General features: G+C 44.1%; 1 long non-coding RNA gene across 1 annotated transcript in view; it reads right to left on the reverse strand.

Annotated features, from left to right (window-relative positions):
* Nucleotides 1–18,299, reverse strand: part of LOC138273991 (uncharacterized) — a 74,639-nt gene extending 56,340 nt beyond the window's left edge. The window contains exon 1 of the long non-coding RNA XR_011200361.1: nucleotides 18,267–18,299. This is a non-coding gene — a long non-coding RNA (uncharacterized lncRNA). The remainder of the gene's footprint in view (nucleotides 1–18,266) is intronic.
* Between the last annotated feature and the right edge of the window lie 4,374 nt (nucleotides 18,300–22,673).

Raw genomic sequence — 22,673 nt, forward strand, 5'->3', positions numbered from 1 at the left:
GAAATGTGTTAATCTGCAGTAAGTGAGTGAATTTCCACATTCTTTCAAAGGACATAAATTAATGTTTTTTCTTCAATACAAAAACCAAAAGATTTACAATTTGTTATAATAGATTTTGCTTCCATATGTAGATTTAAATTGATGGGGTTGTTTATCCACTGTGCCTTGTCCTTCCTCATAGGTTTTAACAGCCACACTGAATTTGAAAATCATACTCAAACATCCAGTATCGATGTGGAAAAACATAACTTGATGCAACATAAACTCTCATTTTAAACAATTGGGAAGTTGCAGAAAAGGCTGAACACATAGTGGCGCACCTTCCCTTCAGCTTCTGCAACATAAGAGTCAGGGGCATATTTATACTCAATTTGTGCCAAATTTGTGTCATTTTTTTAAACAAATGTGGCGCAAAACGAACTCCATATTTATATTTTGAAGTTAGACCCGTCTAATGTCAAAATATTGGAGTTTGCACCATTTTTTAAATTCATGAACCTACCTTGCGTCGATGAGAAGCAAGGTTGGCATTCCCATCTAAAAAATGGTGCTAACCCATAGCCCCATATTTATCCCCCCATGCTTAAATGACGCACAGGTGGGAGGAGGGGCTATTATTTAATGCCTGGGTGAGACCAGGTGTTAGGGGACCTGGAGACCAATTTCCATGGATGAATATGATGGAATGGATCCACAGGTGCCCTCCTCAAGCCCCAGGAACACGTTCACCCACACCCACACCCACATCAGAGGGACACAGGAGGATGGGGGACCCCATCCAAGGTAAGTATGTTTTTTTTTATTAAATTGCCATCAGGGGCCCAACCTGGGCCCCCCTGCATGGCACAGGGTGCAATGCCCATGGCCAGAGGACACTGGTCCCCTGTGCTGGCCACTGGGGTGGTGGGCATGACTCCTGTCTTTTCCAAGACAGGAGTAATTTGGTATGGAAGGTTTTGCATCAGAAAATGACTCTAGGCTGGTTAGAGGCATTTTTTTTGCCTCTAACCAGCCTAATGTAATTTTTGGGAGCAAACCCTCTTCTCCCATACAGCCACCCGACCCTGCTAATGTCATTTTTTTAAAATGTTAGCCCACCCTTTCGCCAGCTTGCGGCATTCCATTAATTTGGCACCCGGCTGGTGCTTTGGAATGACACAAGCCAGCTCTCTACTTTTTGATGCAAAACTGCATTTGCACAGTTTTTCATCAAAAAGTATAAATATGGGTCTGAATGCCTTCTCTTTTGTTGTACTTTCGCTCAGATTTGTGTGCTTGTAAAACGTGCGTGTTCTTAAAGGAACGATCCCTGTTTTTCAGAGGTACAGCTATCATTACGGGTGTTTGGTCAGAACTTTAAGAATTCCAAGGCCTTCTCATGTAAGTGGATTCTGTGTCCACCTACTATATAGTAACATAACAGGACAACAGACCACCCACTGTGAAAATTGCAGTAGTGACAAGAGCAGCATCTTCTAGGAGTTATAGGATGTGCTTATTGCCATTGGTGTGCAGGTAAACACAAGCACAATAATGGATTTTAACCTCTCACAGAAACGACTCCCTGCCAACGTAGTCAAAGCATGCTTATCCAAACTTCACACATATTACCAGCAGTGGCTAGCATCATCTTTAAAATTCAAGAAAGGCATTTAGTTAATTGAAATTAGTCCTTCCATGCATTTACTTTAACTTTGAAGGTATGTTTTTTTTTTTTACTTTTAATTCAATATCTAGGAAAACCAATTAAGAACATGTGGAAAATGATGATAGCAACAGAAGCAGTAAAGTTTGCTTTATTTACTTGTTTTATTGTTAGATACCATATTTGACTAATTAAAAATACTTTTTTCTGGCATGGAATATGAGCAGACAAAGCACAACCTCAATGTATGCATACACCCTCCTCTTGGACCTAACCCACTCTTTAGGGTCATCCCCAAACATTTTGCCTTCACCCCTCCTGTATTGCTGAATTCATTTTTGTTGGCTTTAAGACTCTGCTCACTTTGCCACTGCTAACCAGTGCTAAAGCTCTTGTGGTCTCTCCTCCAAACAGAATAAATTGGCTAGCACATTTAAACTACTTATAAGTCCCTAGTAAAGTGGTGGTACATGTACCCAGGGCCTGTAAAATAATTGCTACCAGTGGGCTTGCAGAATTTATTTTGCCACCAACTCGAGTAGCCCCTTTCAACATGTTTCAGGTCTGCCATTGCAGCCTATATGCAATTTCAAACTGCCAATTCGACTTGACAAAATAAACACCTAATCAGGCCTAAAGCTCTGTTTTTTTATACATATAAGCCACCCATATGATAGGCAGTAAACAGCCCATACTACATTTTATTTAAAAAAGTTGGACATGTACCTTTACGTTCTACATTTCCTGGTAGAGAAAAACTTACAAATTCATTTTTCACCACTGTGAAGCCCACCTCTCCAATAGGATAACATTGAGTTACCTTATTACACTTAGTAAGTGATAACTTTTGTTTGGAGCAGCTAGGAATGTCATGGTTGGTGTGTAAGGAATTGTGATTTAAATTCCTCTTTTCTGGTAAAGTCAGATTTTAAGTGACATTTCTGAAAACACCACTTTTAGAAAGTTATCATGTCCTCATCCTAATACTTTTGGTGCCTCCAGCCAGTTGCTGGGTCACATTACTTGGCATAGTTGGCAGTGGGTCTTTGTGTATTTCTCCCAGACCACCACACATTAGAGAGTTTGGGTGTTGGCAATAAGGGCCATCATGACTTGATGTGAAGGGCAGAGCTGTCACCTCTCACACTTGAATTTCAAAGACACTGCCTCAGCAAACACACAAAGAACTTCACACTCCCCTTTTGTGACCCCAACACCGGTGAAGCCAAGGCAGAGTGGCAGGAAATTCCAGACCCTTCTGTGGGGGCAAAACTTCAATAGTTCATTCTACTTCAAGGCTGGGACCACATATAGAACTAAGACCCCAAGTCCCACTGTACAGTACACTTCTGGACCTGTGCATACCACCGAAGGGCCTTCTTTTTTATCCAAAAAATGGTGCTAACCCCATAGCCCCATATTTATCCCCGCATGCTAAAATTACTCAGGGGTGGGAGGAGGAGCTCAATAATGGTGCAAAGCTTGGTTTGCACCAGTATTTAATGTCTGGGTCAGACCAGGCATTAGGGGACCCGTGGACCCATTTCAACGGTTGAACACCATTCAATGGGTTCAAAGGTGCCCAACTCAAACCCCCGGAACACCCCCACCCACACCAGAGAGACACCGGAGGATGGGGGCCCGTCCCAGGTAAGTAGGGGAAGTATAGGTAAGTATTTCATTTTTTAAATTAAAGTGCCATTGGGGGCCTAACTTGGGGCCCCCCTGCATGGTACAGAGTGTAGTGCCCATGCCCAGGGGACACTGGTCCCCTGTGCTGGTCATTGGGGTGGTGGGCATGACTCCTGTCTTTTCTACGACAGGAGTCATGTGGTATGGATAGTTTTGCGTCAGAAAATGATGCTAGGCTGGTTAGAGGCATTTCTTTTTTGCCTCTAACCAGCCTAATGTCATTTTTGGTACAAAACCCCCTTCACCCCCACCCGGCTAACATACTTTTTTTTACGCTAGCCCACCCTTTCTGCCGGTTTGCGGCATTCCATAAAGTTGATGCCCGGATGCAAGACAACGCTATACTTTTTGACGCAAACTGCATTTGCGCAGTGTTGCGTCAAAAAGCATATATATGGGCCCAAGTCTCTGGGCATGCACACTTCTTCCTCAGCACTGGATGCAATACTTTTCCTTCAACCATCTGAACTGGACTCAGCCTTCATGGCTTCCAGCTTCAGCTCTCCAAAGCTCCGACAATGAACTGCAAACATTTATCTTTCCTTGGCTAAGGCTCCCTCAGCCTCAGTTCTCTCGACCTCTTCATCTAGCTCTCCTGGACTCTACTCATGAGCTAGAAGCCAACCCTCTCTCTCTTGTTCTCTCTTAGGGCCACTGCCCTCACTTTCAGAGTAGTCCTCCTCCTCAGAATCATCTGTTGTTTGCCAGTGTTTTAGCTCATAACAAAACAGGGCTGACTCCAGATCCTCCCTTGTGGACCTTCTCCTCACAGGCAGTCTCCTTTCCTGAAGAAAACTTTTAGCTCCCTCATTGTATAGATGTACAGGTGCCAGAGGTTGACTTTCATTCTGCCAATGCCTCACATGTGTAACCACTAACCAGAGTCCCTAGTATCAACAATACATCTAGGAGGACACCAGAGAACAAAAGAGGAAAAAACTGTATGTGGTCACGTAATGGTCTGCACTGAAACAGTAATGTACACCAATCACTGTATGTCAAGTACAAATACAAGTCCTATCCTCACTGCTGAGCACAGGTGTTAGAAATGGGGTCTCTGGTTGGCAGTCAGTTTGCACTCTGTCCAAGCAGGGACCCTCACTCTAGTCAGGGCAATGGAGATACACACTTAAGATAACCACTGCTCACCCCCCTGGTAGCTTGGCACAAGCAATCAGGCTTACCTCAAGGGCAATGTGTAAAGTATTTGTACCAATACACACAGTAATACAGTGAAAACACTACAAAATGGACACCACACCAGTTTAGGAAAATAACCAATATTTATCTAAATCAAACAAGACCACAACAACAAAAATCTAACATACAGAAGTAAAGTTATGAATTTTTCAAGTAAAATGAGCCTTACTCCATAGAAAACAATAGATGCATTAATGTTACACAAAGTACCTGGTTTGCGTCAAAAATAAAGCAGCAGGGGCGAGTCGGAAAAGTCAGCGATGTGTTGATTCCTTACTAGCAAGTGAGGACGTGCATCATTTCTGCTCTGGACAGGCAGGCGATGCATTGTTTTTCTCTTCCACAAGAGAGCGGTGCATTGATTTCCAGACACTCACCTCGGGTTTTGAAAGGTTCACGTCGATTTTGATGCCCACCAAAGTTGCGTGCAAAATCCAGCCGCACGAGGACGAGAATCCGCCCTGCGTGGGGCTTGCATTGATTTTAGCAGGCGCAAGTGGGTGTTGCATCGTTTCTCTAGCCGTGTTGCAGGCGATGCATCAATTTCCCAGCCACAAATGCAGGTGGTGCGTTGATTTCAGCCGCACTGCAGGTTGTGCGTCATTTTTACAGCCGCGTTGCAGGTGGTGCATCAACATTTTCTCCACATGGCTCCTGTGCATGGATTTCCACTTTGGTTCCACCAGCGTCAGCTTTCAAGTGCCCAGGGATTGGATAGCGCACCACTTTGCAGGGTAGGAGTCTCAGCAGAGAGTCCAGGGGCAGTTAGAGGAAGTCTTTGATGGCCCTGAGACATTAAAACAGGAGACAAGCTCAGTCCAAGCCCTTGGAGTCACTTCACAAGCAGGAATATACCACAAAGTCCAGTCTTTGTCCTCTTTTAGGTAGAACCAGCAACTGCAGGCCACCCCAGCAAAGCACAGTCACAGGCAAATGGCTAGTACTACTCCTCCAGCTCTTCAGCTCTTCTCCTTGGCAGAGGCTCTTCTTGGTTCCAGGAGTCATTTGGAAATCTGGGGTTTTGGGTCCACTACTGATACCCCTTTCTGCCTTTGAAGTAGGTAAACTTCTAAGGAAAGTCTCTGTTGTTCAAGAGATCCTACCTTGCCCAGGCCTGGCCCCAGACACACACCAGGGGGTTGGAGACTGCATTCTGTAAGGGCAGGCAAAGCCCATTCAGGTGTAAGTGCCAGCTCCTCCCTCCACTCTAGCCCAGGTGACCCATCAGGATATGCAGGCTACATCCCTGCTTGGTTTGTATCACTGTCTAGTGTAGATTTACAAACAGCCCAACTGTCAGTCTGACCCAGTCAGGGAATACACAAGCAGGCAGAGTCATAGAATAGTTTAAGCAAGAAAATATTCACTTTCTAAAAGTGCCAATTTCAAACTGCCAATCTAAAAACTAACTTTACTAAAAGATGTATTTTTAAATTGTGAGTTCAGAGACCCGAAGCTCCACATGTCTGTCTGCTTCCAAAGGGAATCTGCGTTTTAATAATATTTAAAGGCAGCCCCCATGTTAACTTATGAGAGAGATAGGCCTTGCAACTGTGAAAACCGAATTTGACAGTATTTCACTGTCAGGACAAGTAAAACACATCAGTACATGTCTTACCTTTAATCCATGGGGCTACCTACGGCTAACCTTAGGAGTTTGTACATGTATAAAAAAGGAAGGTTGGGGGTCGAATTGGCAGTTTAAAACTGCACACAGAGACACTGCAGTGGCAGATCTGAGACATGTTTACAGAGCTACTCATGTGAGAGGCACAGTCAATGCTGCAGGCCAACTAGTAGCATTTGAGTTACAAGCCCTGGTCATCTCTGCTGCATGTTCATAGGGACTTATTAGTAAAACAGATATTCCAATCATGGATAAACCAATCACTGGTTAGCAGTGGTAAAGTGCCCAGAGTCCTAAAGCTAACAAATACTGGTCAGAAGAAATAGGAGGAAGGAGGCAAAAGGTTTGGGATGACCCTGCAAAAAGGGCCAGGTCCAACAGGCACTAACTTGGTTCCCAGTTTACTTAGGCCTGTGATCATGATGTGCTAAAAATAAATTAACTATGGATTGGACAAATTGCTAGTGGCAATTACTAATATGTAGCAAACAGCGCAATGAGAAGGTATTGGATTTATTTTGCCACCCATGCATTACAGCACTACAATCAGCAAGTCTTAAGCCACCTCATCCACTTTGTCCCAATACTCTTACCAGCAGCTCCGGCATAGTTCTTTCGGAACACTCTTCAGGCCTGGTCGGGTAACAGCATCCCTTCCCAGGTATGTATGTAAGCTTGCCCATGTGCCAGGAGTACTTTTAGGTTGTTTTGATCATTGGAGCTGGCTGCCACTTGGTGTCACTGTCTGGCAGCTAATTGAATAGAGTAGTGCCCTTCACAACAAGACAGGCAATTATCCCATTTAGATTTGTTTGTGTGACAAATTACCGATCATGCGGTAATGGGGGAACCTAACTTAAATTGCATTACCCTAACATTACAAGCGTGACACTTGGTAGGACTGAGGTACAAACAAAGGGCAAGCAATAAAAAGAAAAAGGACAGAGAGGCACAGAGAGCAAGAAACTGGACAGAAAAAAACAGAGAGGCACAAATGCATACACAGAGGGCAGAAATAAGCAGAAAGGCATAAATAGAGGGCAATAAATGAGCAGAAAGGCCAAAACAGAAGGCAAGAAATGAGCATCAAATGACTAGAAAGGCACAAACACAGGGCAAGAATTGGACAGAAAGAGATAAATAGAGGGCAGAAAAGAGTAGAAAGACACTAACAGTGGGTAAGAAATGAGCGAAAAACGGGTAGAGATGCTTAAACAGAGGACGAGAAATGGGCAGAAAGGCACAAACAGAGGGCAAGAGATGAGCAGGAAGGCACAAACATTGAGCAAGAAACTATCGGAAAATGGGCAGAGAAGCAGAAAAAGAAGGCAAGAAACTAGTAGAGATGAACAAACAGAAGGAAAAAAAATAGCAGAAAGGCAGAAACAAAGGGTAAGACGACGCACGGTAGGTTGGTTATAGGAGGTTGGCAGAAGAGCCTGGCTCAAGGTAGTAAAACACTGAAGGTATTAAAAATGGCTAAAGGTATTAAAAGAAAATTATATTTGAAAAAAACATATAAATTCACAGAAAAAATACAAAGGTTACAGGGAGGTTATTGTTAGGAAATAAAATTTTTACAAAACATAGAAATTCACTGAAAAAAAACAAAGGTTACAGGGACATTATAGTTAGGCTCTGAATTTACTCATAGAAAGCCATAGAAATTCAGCAGTTATTGTTAGAGTTATTTCAAGTAACTATAACTTGTGATTCTAAGGTAACTATAACTCACCCCCTCACCAGGCACTGCTAATTACCCCAGGTATTTCAGCACTCATGACAACTTTTATAACATCTTTAAAAATATCAATGAAACATTAACAGTCACTTTTTTATGGGAAAACAGTGCATGGTGAGGGCGCGAGTTATAGTTACTTGAAATAACTTTAACTATAACTGCTGAATTTCTATGGCATTCTCCAAGTAAATTTAGGAACCTACCTATAATATATGTCTCTCTCTCTCTCTATATATAGATATATAGAGAGAGAGAGAGAGAGAGACATATATATATATAGATATAGATATAGATATAGATATAGATAGATATATATTATCTTTTAGGTCTTAATTTCCTTGAGATTGATACAATTGGTAGAGAGGGCATGGGTTTACATTGGGTTTACATTCATGTAAAAATGTTTAGTATAAATCACTGATGAACAAAGATTTTCAGTCATGTAAAACAATGAGCATGCTTAAAGCTAAACTGCCCTGAAGAATGCATCCCACACCCTTGCCCATTAGGTTTTACAATCCCTTCTCAACCCCCACTATGCAGCATCACATGGTAAGCCAAAGACACTGCCAACACACCCCTGCTCTGATGACTTGCAGAGTAAGCAGCACATGCAGATTGCCATGTCCCTGTGACAAGAGTTTCTCTTCTGGTGCTCTTGCCCCCGCTCGGCCTAGGTTTCACAGTGATCAGTGCAGAAAGTGTGGAAAGTGCTGCTGAGATACAAAATAAGAAGACCACCACCTGCATCAGGCCTGGTCCCTTTGAGTGCCAGTACTCTCTTTGCCTGAGAAGAAGTCCCGTACTCAAACGGAGAAAATTAAAAAGTGCTAGTACTCAGTACCGGTGAGTACCAGCCCATTTAAAGCAATGACTATAGAAAATAAATATTTGGAATTTTGTTAGTCCTGCTGGGCATCTTTTTTCTGTCACACACCTTCTGTTTGCATTGCACTAAAAGTTGAAAAGAACAAAATAGTACCTCAATCACTTAGGGAGCAGCAGATGGGCATGGATTAAGTTGAATTAATCAGTGCTTGGTACCTGCTCTACAGAGCAGAAAGGAAATGATGCTAGGCCTGCAGTGATGAATTACGAGGCTGTAAAGAAGAGTGCCATGCAAGCCAACAAATGGTAAGCAACTGGCGGGCTCTAAGCCCTTTTTGTTAACAACAGTGTCTCACAAGCAAGACACATGCACTAGCGCATGTTCTCACAGGATCAACACTAATAAATCCCTTATTGTTCTAACACCGCTATTGATATAACGTGGCACTTGATATCGTCTTTGTCACCAACTTCCCCAAGGTTACTTACAAAACAAAGACTCCTTTGGTCGAGGACTCTGAGAAGCAAAAGAAATGCATGAGATATTTCAAACAGAAAGAAGTGGGAGTGACTGTAATAAGCCTGTGTTACTGGTGATTCACTGATTACGGATGTGCTCAGAACTGCCAGAAGTGTCTTTAATGGTGCTAACTCCATAAAAGAAGCCTTGTGCATTGCTTTGTGAAGAACTTTGTTTTCTTTCACTCCATAAAATAAATATCTTAAAGAACACATCATTGTTCAGTGTGGGTATCCATACATGTAGCAATGTGTGACTGGCCTAAAAACAAGGCCGTCTTTTGGCATGGGAAAGCTGGGACGGGCTGAGGGTACCAGTTTTCAGAGGGACACACACAGCCGTGTGTATTAAGGTTATGCAAATTGCAGCTCCACTCTCGTCTTGCTCCAAACCTGTCTGTGTCCCTGAATGCTTGTTTCTCTGTCAGATTTGTCAGTTTAAAATAGTCCTTTATTATCATACCATCGGAAGTGTTTTGAACACCCTATTATCCCCCTTTCTTGCCCTCTCTTACCCTCCCTTACCCTCTCCCGTCTGCAGAAACACATCAACAGTACCCTCAAAAGTGTGAGAGAGCACGGAGATGTTTGTGTTCAGGGTCCAGTCACTGCTCAGCCAGGGACTGATCAGTGAACACAAAAGAGGCCCCTGATGCCTCCATTCTATTCTCTAGCATCAACAAGGGCACCAAAATTCCTTGCACCCAGGGTGCTATCTTAGCAATGTGCGGCTCCGTCTAAAAGCATCCAGGGTTTGACCTGACCCCGTCCACTCTTAATGAATGAGCCCTAGAAGTCCCCTCACTGGAAAATGAAAACTCAAGGCCCTCTTACACTCGGCAGCCTGGCTTGTGTTTCCATGTAATCTAGGAAGACAGTGTGTACTTGTGTAATACTTATTCCTACCACCCAAAGAAACTTTAATGGCCTGCCTTGGAAGGCTCTAATCGTAATTTAGTGAAGACCCACAAGATGATGGTTGTAATGGACACACAGTAATGAACTCTCCGATGGGCCGAGACATTGTCCGTCACAAATCCTGTCTTTCCAACCCAGAAAAGCTAAGGTTTGTTGCCCAAGCACCTCGTGCAGCAAGGGTACATCACTTAATATCATCCTTGTCATGTGGTGCTCCTGCCCCAGTGAAGCCCTGGATGTGACATGCCTGGTGAAAGAAGTTGCCCACCTCCCTTGCACTCACCCAAAGCCTTCAGAGCCACCTGGACGAGTGAGGAAGGCCTGCATAAGGAGTGCTGATGACCCTGAAGCGACAGTGAGCTGGACCGCTATTGCCTGTGTTGGTGTGGGAGTGTCAGTTGGAGCTCAGCAGCTGACACCTGATGCTATTACTGAGGAATCTCTAGCTTGGCTGTGCATGCCCCCTCAGGCACACAGACTTGCTTCAAGGCAGCAAGTCAAAGAAGCAGTGCTGCTGTCACCCACCCTTACCATACCTGTCTGGGCACAAGAGGAACTGCAGAGGGTGAGGTGAATGCAGACATGTTGGGGGCCGCTCCATTATCTGTATGCTGCCATTGATCTGGTTGCAAAGGGAGCAACACTATTGTCAGCAGCGCCTGCTGGAGTGATGCATCAGGTGCCCTGCCCATTAGAGTAGAGGTTACGTGGCCATTCCTAACTTCCTCATGGTGGTCTGAGGGACATTCATTGCCCCTATCCAGGCTCTAGGGGACCCCGTGATATGTACTGGGAGCACTCATACGGACACCACTGCCCCTGAGTGAGACTGGAGCTTGTGGACCTGCTACCCTTATCAGAGGGTGAGTGATGACACTACTGCGTGGACTCTTTCTGTTAGCCCACCACACTGCTCTGCATTGACAGTGCTCTTGCACGGAAGCCAGGAGGGGAGCACTTCTCGTTGGGCAGTGTGGTAGGGGTATTCTGTGAGTGTCTTTGCCACCAGTGTGCACTGCGGGCCAGGCCCCTTGAACTAAACTGTGAAAGGACTATATCATTGAAGCATGCTTTCCTGTTCTATGCTTGCTCAGCCTCCTAATTGCCTTGTCTGTACCAAATGTAGGCCTCCTTGCCTCTTGTTGTCCCAGAGGGGCCTTCCACATGGATTGTACATCAAAGAAAATGCATCTAGCTGCTGGTCTCGGCCCCTCTGCCTCTGCAATGCTTGAACTGGAGTGCATCCTCTTTTGTTCCACTACTAATTTGCCTTTACCTTTTGGTACACCCGGGCTCCACCTTTGCCCTGCAGGTGCTATTGGGCCCAGTGAAGCCCACAAAGAGGCAGTCTCTGATATACTGCACAACATCCAGTAACAGGGAGGCCACCTGTTGCCGCAAGCCACTTTCCCCAGAAGATGGGAAATGCATACCCTGCTGCCCCCTGCCAGACGTGGTGCTGTCAGCCGATGCCACACCTAGGGGCTGCTGCATTCCAACCTTGCTCAATACTAGCGACAGCCAACTGCTTGGTCCTTCCTCATGATACTGGGAATCAAAATGCTGTGACACCCGCTGCCCATTCTCCCAGCCTACATTGTGAACTGCACCTCATCATGATGGTGAAACCCAGGCCCCAAACCTTTCTCACAAGATGTCACGGGTCTGACCCCCTCTCCTGCTTCTGCAGACTGCACCTCAGGGCCTTTGAATCACCTGGAGGCCACCCTGCAGACACACTCTAACCAGTTTGAGAAAGTACTCCAAGCGATCCTGGACTCTAAAATGTCACTGGAAGCCAAAATCAGCACAGGTTCCCTTATGTCAATTTGCTCTGGTCCGATCGCCACAAGCTTTCCTACTAGGTAGATAAAGTGGATTTCACCCTGACCACTTTGAAATGGTGCAGGAACAGCAGGAGCGAATGAAATCATTGATCATAGAAGTGGTATTCCTATACCGCAGGGCAGAGGATGCTGAAGAGCTGTCTAGGCAGAACAATATTCGCCTCCTAGGATTTCCTGAATGCTCAGGAGGCCCCAATACAAAGCTCTTTGTCGAACAATGGCTGATGGACATGGTTTTTGCTGACAAGATTCCTAAGTTTTTCTTGGTTCAGAAGACGCATCAGATACCTGGCAGACCACCCATCCCCCAGGAGCTCTGCCATGATCCATTATAGCCCGACTTCTCAATTTTAGAGACAGGGACCTGGTGCTCGAGCGCTTCCAAACGAAGGGCCCCTGGAGATATAAGGGCACACCCATAACTGCTTAACCAGGCTTCATGGAAGAAGTACATGGTCAGTGGGGGATCTACACCAAACTCAAGCAATGACTATGGGAACCGAGCGTCCAGTGTACCCTCTGATTTCCAGCAAAACTCTGAGTGGTGGATGGAGAGACGTCTCATATCTTTTTCACCCCTAAAGATGTCTGGACTTGGTTACAGGTCAAGGGCATGGCACAACCCCCTCGGAGGACCCATATGTGGTAGAATGGCTTATGCTAAGACCTCACCAGTGCAGATGTAAATCTATAACATTCAGACACTCCAAGGATCAGGGATTGGAGGAACAGGCCGGGGAGGTGAAGAAGGCTTCACAGCACAAAATGAACACCTTCAAACTTTTACAACCTGAGTGCCTCCCAGGGTCTGGCTCTGATACTGGATGTTCGGGAATGTCAACATCAGATACCAGGGCCCGAAGGTCACACCATGCTCCACTGATTACATGTAGAGATCGGACATTTTTGCCCTGGAGCAGCACTTGTTGATTACGTAACTCACATTATAATGCAGCTTTCCTTGCACTTCTATATCTGAAGTATCTACCAGAACCCAGCTGGACTGCGAGGGGCACTCAATCACTGATGGTTGGTGTGGGCATACTGAAGGTAAGGTATTAATTATCAGTGGCTGGGTGCTGGATGCTGAGGCCTCTGAATCGGGCTTCGGTCAAGGGGATGATAAACATTTAGAGTTCCACACTCCACTAAGAGACTACCAAATGGGCATGATTCATCCACTGTATTGTTTTCCTCATTTAAGGTTTTTGTCTAGGGGCATTCGGCGGAGGGTTCAACTGTCACCTTACCTGGGGGGCATGTTTTTCTAAAGTTTTTTTAACTTTGGTTATGTGAAGCCTTTATATGCAAACCTGTATTGGTGAAGGATTTTCTGGTCAGAGACACAGCTGCAGTACTCACATGCCAATTACTGTGTATGGTGGACAAGGGTCACCAGGTGTATCCCATCCACCACCTGGTACACACACTGTCAATATACACGATGGGTATACACACCAATTTATTACCCTGCATTACAATGTGATTACTTGAAACGTGCAAGGCATGATGACTCATAATAAACACCATCAAATTCATGCATACCTTAATCGCCACCACACATATCACCATGCCAAAGGAAACTCACCTCACGGCCACAGAACACCAGAAAGTCCGACTGAAATGGGGAGGACAAGCATATGGAACATCCTTCTCAGCATTCTCCCATGATGTATTATTATGGATTGCACCAGAAGGCCTCTATTTAGTGATGCTGTACACAAAGGGTAGACATGTAGTACATGTAGTACTGGAAGGGCACCTCAATAGCACTTGTGTGTCACTAGTGGGACTCAATGTGCCCAATTCCAATCAATCTGAATTTTTTGACTTACTCACTCATGTCATCTTCTGAAACCCAGTGGCACCATGGATATAGAGTGGGGATTTTAACTGCATGCCAGATGTGGCTTGGGATATATCTGTTACCCCTATACAGGGTGTGATGGATAACTTGACATTGCAGCACTTCTGTACCTGACTGACCTGACACAGAGGCAGCTTTATGACCTATGGCATCTTGGACACCCGACGGATCACGAGTATTCCTTTTATTCGTTGGTCCATGAACTTCACTCTAGGATCGATCTGATTCTTAGCATTGACCAACTGGGCCCATTGATCCAATAATTGGAATACTTAGCCCATACTCTTTCAAATCACTACCCACCGCAAGTAGTTCTACAGTGGGGCAGACCATGCCCGGTGGGAATCCCAACATTGCACCTTCCAACTGAAACACTCTTAGACTCCCCTTCATTTCATAATAAGGAATCCACTCCACTTTGGGCTAAAGAATGGGACGTCTATTAAGTAGTGGTGCAGGATAATTGCATGATGACCACTTGGGGTGACTGGTGGATACTGCAGGATGAACTTATGTCAATGGAACAGGAGCTGCACCCCTTGGGGAGGGCAGTGACTGCCTGGAGTGAAGAGTTGAGAGACAACGCAGGGAGGTGGAGATGGAGGCCGAGGCGCTTTAAAGTAGACACGACTATAAACATCGCTTGAACGTGAACCACTTGAAGGCGATCGCTTGAGCCATGGTTGGTAAGGGAGAACCAGCAGTTTTCTTTGATTGGAGCCATCAGGTGTGATGATGGCTTCATGACCTCCACATAAGCTGAGATCAACGATAACTTCTGAGATTACTACCGCATATTGTAAGCTGTGGTCGAGGCCCCAACCTCTGCACAGTTGGACAGATTCATGGATGGCCTCCCCATACCTTATCCATCCCTGCTCCAGAAAGTTTATCAGGAAGAACCAATTTGACTGGAGGAGATTGGAGCAGCCATAGCCCAGATAGCCAGGAACAAGACCCTGGGCTGGGAAGGACTACCAATCTAATAATATGCCTCATTCTCCACTCTTCTCACTCGAGCTCTCTTGAAGGTGTTTAATGAAGCTAAAACCCGCAGTCAGCTTCCAGGCTCACAGTGTGAAGTGCTGATAGTGGTTCTCTCAAAACTGGGACATGATCCACTGGATGTGCGCTTCTATCGCCCATTGACTCTCCTTAGCCTTGACTGCAAAGTCCTAGGTAAAATCCTCGCAAAAATGTTACTCCCCAAATCGATACGCTGATTCATGAAGATCAGTCGAGATTCATACCAGGTCTGAGTACTTTCCTCAATATATGGGGACTCCTGCAGATACTCCATGGTACATCATCAGAAGCATATGAAAGGGTGGCAGTATCCCTGGATATCTAGAAATCCTTTGACATCCTCAGCTGGGAGTTTTTATTGACATGACAATGTTTGGGGTTCAGTCTGGGATTTCTGGTTTGATTTGTATCCTGTATTCGAACCCAGTAGCCCGGATGAAAATAGGGTAGCTGATATTGGACAGTTTCCCAATCATAAGAGGCACTAGGCAGGGGTGTCTGCCATCGCCACTGCTTTTCACAATTGTACAGGTGCCGCTTTTGTGTTGCCTATGATTGCAGGCACAGCACTAAGGTATTTGGGAATTGGACACTTACCACATTGTATCACTTTACGCAGATGATGGACTGGTGTTCCTGAATAATGTTCGAGCCTTCCTTCCAGAATTGATATGACTGTTGGATGCTGTTGGAGCAGTCTCTGGCCTCACATTGAACAATTCTAAGTCCTGTGTCTTCCCTCTCGTCTTGACCTTAGAGCCCCACAGAGTCGCTCCCTCAGAGCACCTACTTAAATGGTGCTATGAGACATTTCAGTATTTAGGTATTGAAATATACCATACTGAAGAGCTCTCAAGGAGGGCAATGTGAATCAAATGCTACTTTCTATACGTGGATCTCTCCACTTCTGGTGCTCACTGTCCTTATCCATTCTTGGAGGATTGGCAATAGCTAAGATGTTAGTGCTCTAACATCTGCTGCACTATCAATCGTGCACTCTAGACATTTCTTTTGAGAACTAGATGGTCTTTTATTGGAGTTTATGTGGGGAATGAGTCGCTGGAGTGTAGCCTTAGCCATGGCACACCAGCTGTTGCTCAAGGGAGGTCTGGACGTGCCCACCTTTGAGCTATGTAATGCCACAGTACAGCTGTAGTGGCCACTGTGCTGGCTTGTGGGGACCATGAGCGCAGAACAGGCGGCTGTCAGTGTCAGGATGGGTGCGACCAAATGGTATACCTGGTTAACTGGCTGCACTTGTCCTCCACAAAGGGGGTCTAGTCTGATGCAAATGGCGAATATTGCGAACACCTATTATGCACTACTCCCTGTCGATCTGCCTGGAGCAATTACCAGGCATGAGAAGGCTGGCTGAGTGACACAACATGGCACCTTGGAGGACGGTGGTAATAGATAGCTTAGGAGATCTCTACCAAGAGGGAACTCCTATGTCCTACGGAGACGTTATAGATACCTATGACTGTACATTCTATGTTATCATGACATTTAGCATGCGCTAAGAGCCATGTGGGTGTTGGTAATATAGAACCACCCCAATCATCTATCCTCCACATTGTCCTCACATATGGTGGACTTCGTCGAACTATCACAACATTATATGAGGCATTAACCACAACAGTGCAGGCAGATGTGGGGATAGCGCTAATACATTGGAATGCCGTACTTCACAACCACTGATGACTAAGACTTGGACACGAGCATTACAACAAGTAAAAGAGGTATCCAGGAATCCCAGATTGTGTTTCACATAATTTAATTACATACACCATGCATATCTTTCCCCACAATGCATCAGCGTATGTTCCCTACATCCACATCCGAGTGCCCACATTAAAAGCTTGCTGAGGCTGGATTCTACCATATGGTATGGACTGCCCCCCCCCCCCCCATTACAACTGACATGGGTAGAGATCCCCTGCCACCACAGCAGAATTAGCGGGCCATGCATTGTCTCCCATCTCCGAGTCCTTCCTCCTCGGGCTCTAAAAATCTAAAAGGGACAACCATTTACACAGGTTCATTAACCTTGTGTTTGTGTTGTTTAAAGAACAAATTGCAATGCAGTGGAAGGCTACAGTTCTGAACACTACTAAATGGCTGAATTCGCACCTACAGTGGGCACAAGGGGGGCAGTGTGTTGCGCTCCCTCTGAGATAGAGAAATGGCAGACATGGGAAGTGGGAAGTGGGACATTTATGTGAACATTAAAGCCAAAAATAATACCTGCCCACCTTGAGGAAATGACTTGTTACTCAAGCTGAGTCTTATGCATGGAAACTACATAACATGCCCATAGGTCCCTTACACTATAAGCTCAAGTGAATGCCTAGCATGAGACTCACCCCGGATTCATGGTGGCTACCCCAACTACTCACTAGACCCCCCTGCAACTTCTGCCATACTTAAAGCCTGCCGTTCTCACCACACTACCTGCTGAGCGACGCCTCGACCCCCTTCCCCACCCCACACGTTATTATCCCTCACTCACGTGTCCTCCTTTCGGTTTGTTTATTATTCCCCCTGATCCAGTTCATATCGAGAATGTGTATGTAGTTTGTATACATAACTATGTATTGCACCCTTTTTTAAAGGCTTCACAGTTGCGACTGTTATTGTAAAATAATACAAATAGATATGGAAAAAAAATGTAGACCCACAAGATTAATCAACATAGCAGCTAACTCTTCAGCAACATACCAAACTCACAAACAGTAAACTCAAACTATCTAAAAAATCAAATATATCATATTTTATCAGAAGCAGTAAAATTTTATGGCATCGATAAGTCACGTTATGGTTTTCAAGCCCGACTATCGCGGCAACGTTTATCCGAATTCTTTCTGCTGAAAGTGCGCATGAATGATTTCAAATGGCATTTTTTCATCACATCTTGAAAAAATGCCATATAACCTGTTATTTCAATGAGATTCCGCAAACCTACTCCCACGAACCTCCCCCACACACACACAAACGCACACCTGCTCACACACTTACGTACGCACCGTCGCCACCACAACTGTGAGGAAACACCAGACCGCTTGGTTAAGAATAAGTTTTGTTGAATATTTGGAAGTTGAGTCTTTGTTAAGAACTATCTGATTAAGTAAATACAAGCCTAGTTCCTTACGCCCAGTTAAGACGTATTTGTCTGCGCTTAAAAACCTACAGGTGTGATGTAGAAGTTCGTTTCAGTGCCCCATGGTTTCGACGGGGCTACCTATCCCTTCTTTTGGAAGATAACGTGCATGATTGCAGTCAAACCTTGTGGAAATAACTGCCTTTTTATGTAGCCATGTTTCCAGTCATGCATAATGCATGAACTGGTATCTCATTACCTTTCATTTTCTTTCCAGCAGCACCCCCTCTCTTTTCCCGGCATGCTTAGATTCTCATCAGGCTTGCTGCACTCACCCTGCGCACCTGAAGCCGAAGCCTGATGCCTTTCTAACATTTTCGACTCAAACGAGCACGTTGAGTTGGTTCTTCATTCCTACTATAAAGATTCACCAAAGCGTTTCACAAAGTTGTGAGAAAACTGCCTCGAGCACAGAGGGCCTTCACAGATGCTTGTTTGTGTGTTCCCTTTTGACGAGGGCATTTGTTGGCTATTTCCACCTGCAGTGTGTCCACCTTGATTGATTATCTTCCTTGATTTGCATGTGGTCTGTGGTTTTACAGTAGCTAACACACATTTTTCGGAGACTGGAGTTTAGGGGGTACACAAAAAATCAGACAGCTACAGGGTATGATAGTTGCGGGAGGGCACATTTCATTGGAAGATGTTTCTGTAGTCACATGAGAGAGATTATATCAGAGGGTGAATACAGATTGCAAACAGGAATCCGTTTTTGGAATATATAGCGTATGTCCTTTCCGAATGTTTGTCGGGTGTACACAAATGCAAGCCGCTGCAGTTATAATGATGTGGTTCAAAAATGATGGCCATGTGATGCTGATCAGTGGATGTGCATTTATCTGTGGCTTTTGCAATTTTATTGGCTCAGAAGGGGTTCCGTGATCTAAATTAGACTGAACTGTTGCCCTCGCTGCCATGGCAACTGTTTATAATGTCTGTCTTGATAAAAAGAGATGTATTTCACTGACAGATAAAATATTTGAAAAAACCTTTTATTTGTAAGATTTCAGATGGTCTGCCGGCTTCCTTTATAAGTACATCAATTGCAGAAAATAAGTTTTTTATTGTCACCAGGTAATGTGAATTGTTTCTGTGTATCAATTCACAAATAGTGTTGTACGTGTCGGTCGTTTACTTATAGTTGCTGTGGTTTTGAAGCATTAGCCAACAGCTTCTCACATTTTGTCTTTCCTCAAATAACATTGTCTTTGTTTCATCAACCAATAAAAAATGCCTGGCTCACTTGAAAATAGATGTAGCGCGGGGTTCAATGAGGATGGCAGGCAGCCATCAAAGCCTGGTACCTAATGGACATTTGACCAAGCAATTACATAATTGAGAGGTCAAGTGAGCTAAAAGAAGGAAATATTATTACTATTATTATTATTATTAACAACAACGACAATAATAATAATCATCAACCTTAAAATAATAATAATAATCATAAAAATAATAAACATTTATATACCATAAATCTAGACTCCAAGGGCAGCAGAATACTTCATATATTATTACGTGATAGGTGCCAGGTGCCTATCATTACAAAGTGAAGGTAAAACATTTCAATATATATATATATATATATATATATATATATATATATATATATGTATACAGTGAGTGGAAACTCTAATGTAGTTATGGCTAGATCACATAAACCAATAATAAAAAAAAAAACAATTGTGTGCTAAAGGTTTGGCCCATTTGAGAAATCTGCATGAAATCTACCATGAAACATAGCAAAAATAATTATTTTTCAATCTGGTAAATATCCGAAGATTGGTTTAAGGGGAAAGTCGGAAGTTATAGAGGGATGGTCCTAAAGAGGAGGCTGGTATACATAGTCCTACACAGAGGCCTTCTTCTTTGCTCTTTTGTTAAATTGTTATAATTTGGTAATTCTTTTTAGAAGTTTTGGATTTTACTTGGAATCTATCTATCTATCTATCTATCTATCTATCTATCTATCTATCTATCTATCTATCTATCTATCTATCTATCTGTTAGATCTTTCATCCTTGGTTTGGTTTCCCCCAAACATTTTGTCTTACTTTTCCATATTTTTCTGACCTTGATTTTGTTTGCCTTAGCACTCTGTGCAATTTACCACTGCTAACCAGTGCTAGAGTGCTTGTGCTCTTGCTCTAAACATGGTAACACCCAATTGAAACATTTATATTTTACTTATTATTTCACTAGCAAAGTGGTACCATAAAATCGTTCTGACTAGACTAGCCTCAATTGGCGTGGGGTACAGTGCCAAAGTGGATGGAATTCTACCTGTCAGATTTGTGTGAGGCTGTTGCCTTTCCCCCTATTGATCAGAAATTAAAAGTCTGCATCAAGGCATTCCACAGAGCTCAGCACTTAGTCCAGTCCTGTTTAGTCTCTATATGAGGCATTTGATCACTCTTATAAAGAAATATGACATCAGGCTGGTCAACTATGCAGATGATACACATCATGATTTGCCTGTCCCTCAATAAGGAGAAGCAGGACGTCTTGGTAGCTTTTCAGAGCTGCTTATCAGATATTGTTTATTAGAGGATCTTAAATTTCCTCAATCTAAATGGGGATAAAGCAGAATTCTTATACTGTTCAGCAAATAGAATCCCCATGGAACTTCCCCCACAATTTTTGGCCCTTCCCAACAGAAGAGAAGCTGTGACCATCAGGTGCAGATCGCAATCTTGGGGTCTTATTTGACTACGATAAACCTCTGGAGAGCCATGTCGATCAAGTCGCAGGCACCAGTATCACACTCTTACATGGCCTTAGGAAGGTGTTACCTTTACTACCCATCCAAGCTAAATCTCCATTTGTGTGCAGTGACACACTCTTTAGGGTTACATCACTGCAAAACCCTATTACTTTGAGCTCCTGACTATTTGATTAGGAGACTGTACAGAGTCCAGGTGGCAGCAGCTAAACTTGCTTTAAACAAACCCTGTATATCTGTGGCATCCAATGCAAAGAGGGATTTGCATTAGCATCCATTGAGGCAAACGATCATCTTTAGAGCGAAGTGCATTGTGTGTACGTCTCTTCATGGCAAATGCCCTGTGCTTCTACAATGTAGATTGAAAGAACACACTCCTACGAGATTTCTACACCTGAGGGCTGCTTATCTTGTTTGCATAAATACATTTTACAAAAGAAGACAAGGTGGTCGGGCTTTTACAGTTAAGGTGGCCTAGCTGTGGGACAAACTACCACCTGCTTTCAGGTCATCAATGGAACTGTTGCAATTTAGGAAAGCTGTAAAGACCTGGCTTTTCTCTGAGTAACTCCGCCACTCATTCATGTGCACTCTTTATTTCTATGTCTGCAGTGTTGTGGCTATCTATAAGCTTTCAGTTCCAGGATACCAGTTTGGTGACAGTTTGAGCTTTATAAATGCAATAAATAAATAAAAGAATACTACACGAACCCGGGGCCTGTAAATTAAATGCTTTTGGTGGGCCTGCAGCACTTATTGTGCCACCCACCTAAGTAGCCTCTTTCAACATGTCTTAAGTCAGCTATTGCAGCCTGTGTGCAGTTTTGAGCTGCCATTTCAACCTGACAAAATAAACCTCTTCTAGATCTAAAAGTTCTTATCTAATACATATGTCACTTCCAAAGCAGGCTATAAACAGACCATGGGTCAGGGTGAGGTGTATTTAAAAAGGTTGACATTTACTTTTAAGTCTTACTTCTCCTGGTAGTAAACAACTAAAATTCATTGTTCACTACTGCAAGGCCTACCTCTCCCCTAGAATAAAATTGGTTACCTTATTAGATTTAAAAAGTGATAGCGTTTGTTGGGAAACTAGTAGAAATGCTGTGTTTATAATCAAATCAATTAAAAGTCTTCATTAATGGTAAAGTCAGATTTTTAAATCACTGTTCTGAAAATGTTACTTTTAGAAATTGGCAATTCCTTCTCCTAACCATTTGGGCCTGCAGGTTGTATCCCGGGTTACACGACTAGGAGTAGGTTGAAAGTTTACCTTTGTGTATTACCCCCAGAGAGTATCTCAAAGGGAGACCGGACATCGGCCGTATAGACCATCGCGACCTGATGGGAGTGGCAGAGCTGACACCTACCACAAATACACTTCAAAGGATTTTCTCAGCATACACACAAAGAACTTCACTCTAGTCTTTTGTGACTCCAGACATCCTGGGACCAGGACAGGGAGGAAGGGAATTCGAGAACCAGATGTGGAGAGAAGTCTAGAAGTTTCACCCACTTCAAAGCTGGCATCAGGTAATTATAGTGGACCCTCAGACCAACTTTTCAGTACACATGTGGAGCTGTGAATACTACAGAAGAAGGACTACCCTGCTTCCTCAGGCCTGCCCTACTGTCTGAGAAGGATGTCTGAGCCTGCAGTCCTCATCCCGATGCTTGAAGTAACTCCATGGGTGAGCCGACTGGCCTCCTGTTCAGAGCCACAGGAATATAACATGCTCCAGAGGCCTCCCTGCAATGGCCCAGCTGGCTTGTTGCATTGGACCTGCCTGGACCTACAACTGGACTTGCCTGACTAGTCTCTGCTGGAGTGAGTTCCTGATCCCCAAGTGGTGCTTCCTATGTTCTGGGCCCTTGAGTGGCATCATT

This window comes from Pleurodeles waltl, chromosome 2_2 (assembly GCF_031143425.1).
Source record: "Pleurodeles waltl isolate 20211129_DDA chromosome 2_2, aPleWal1.hap1.20221129, whole genome shotgun sequence".
NCBI lineage: Eukaryota > Metazoa > Chordata > Amphibia > Caudata > Salamandridae > Pleurodeles > Pleurodeles waltl.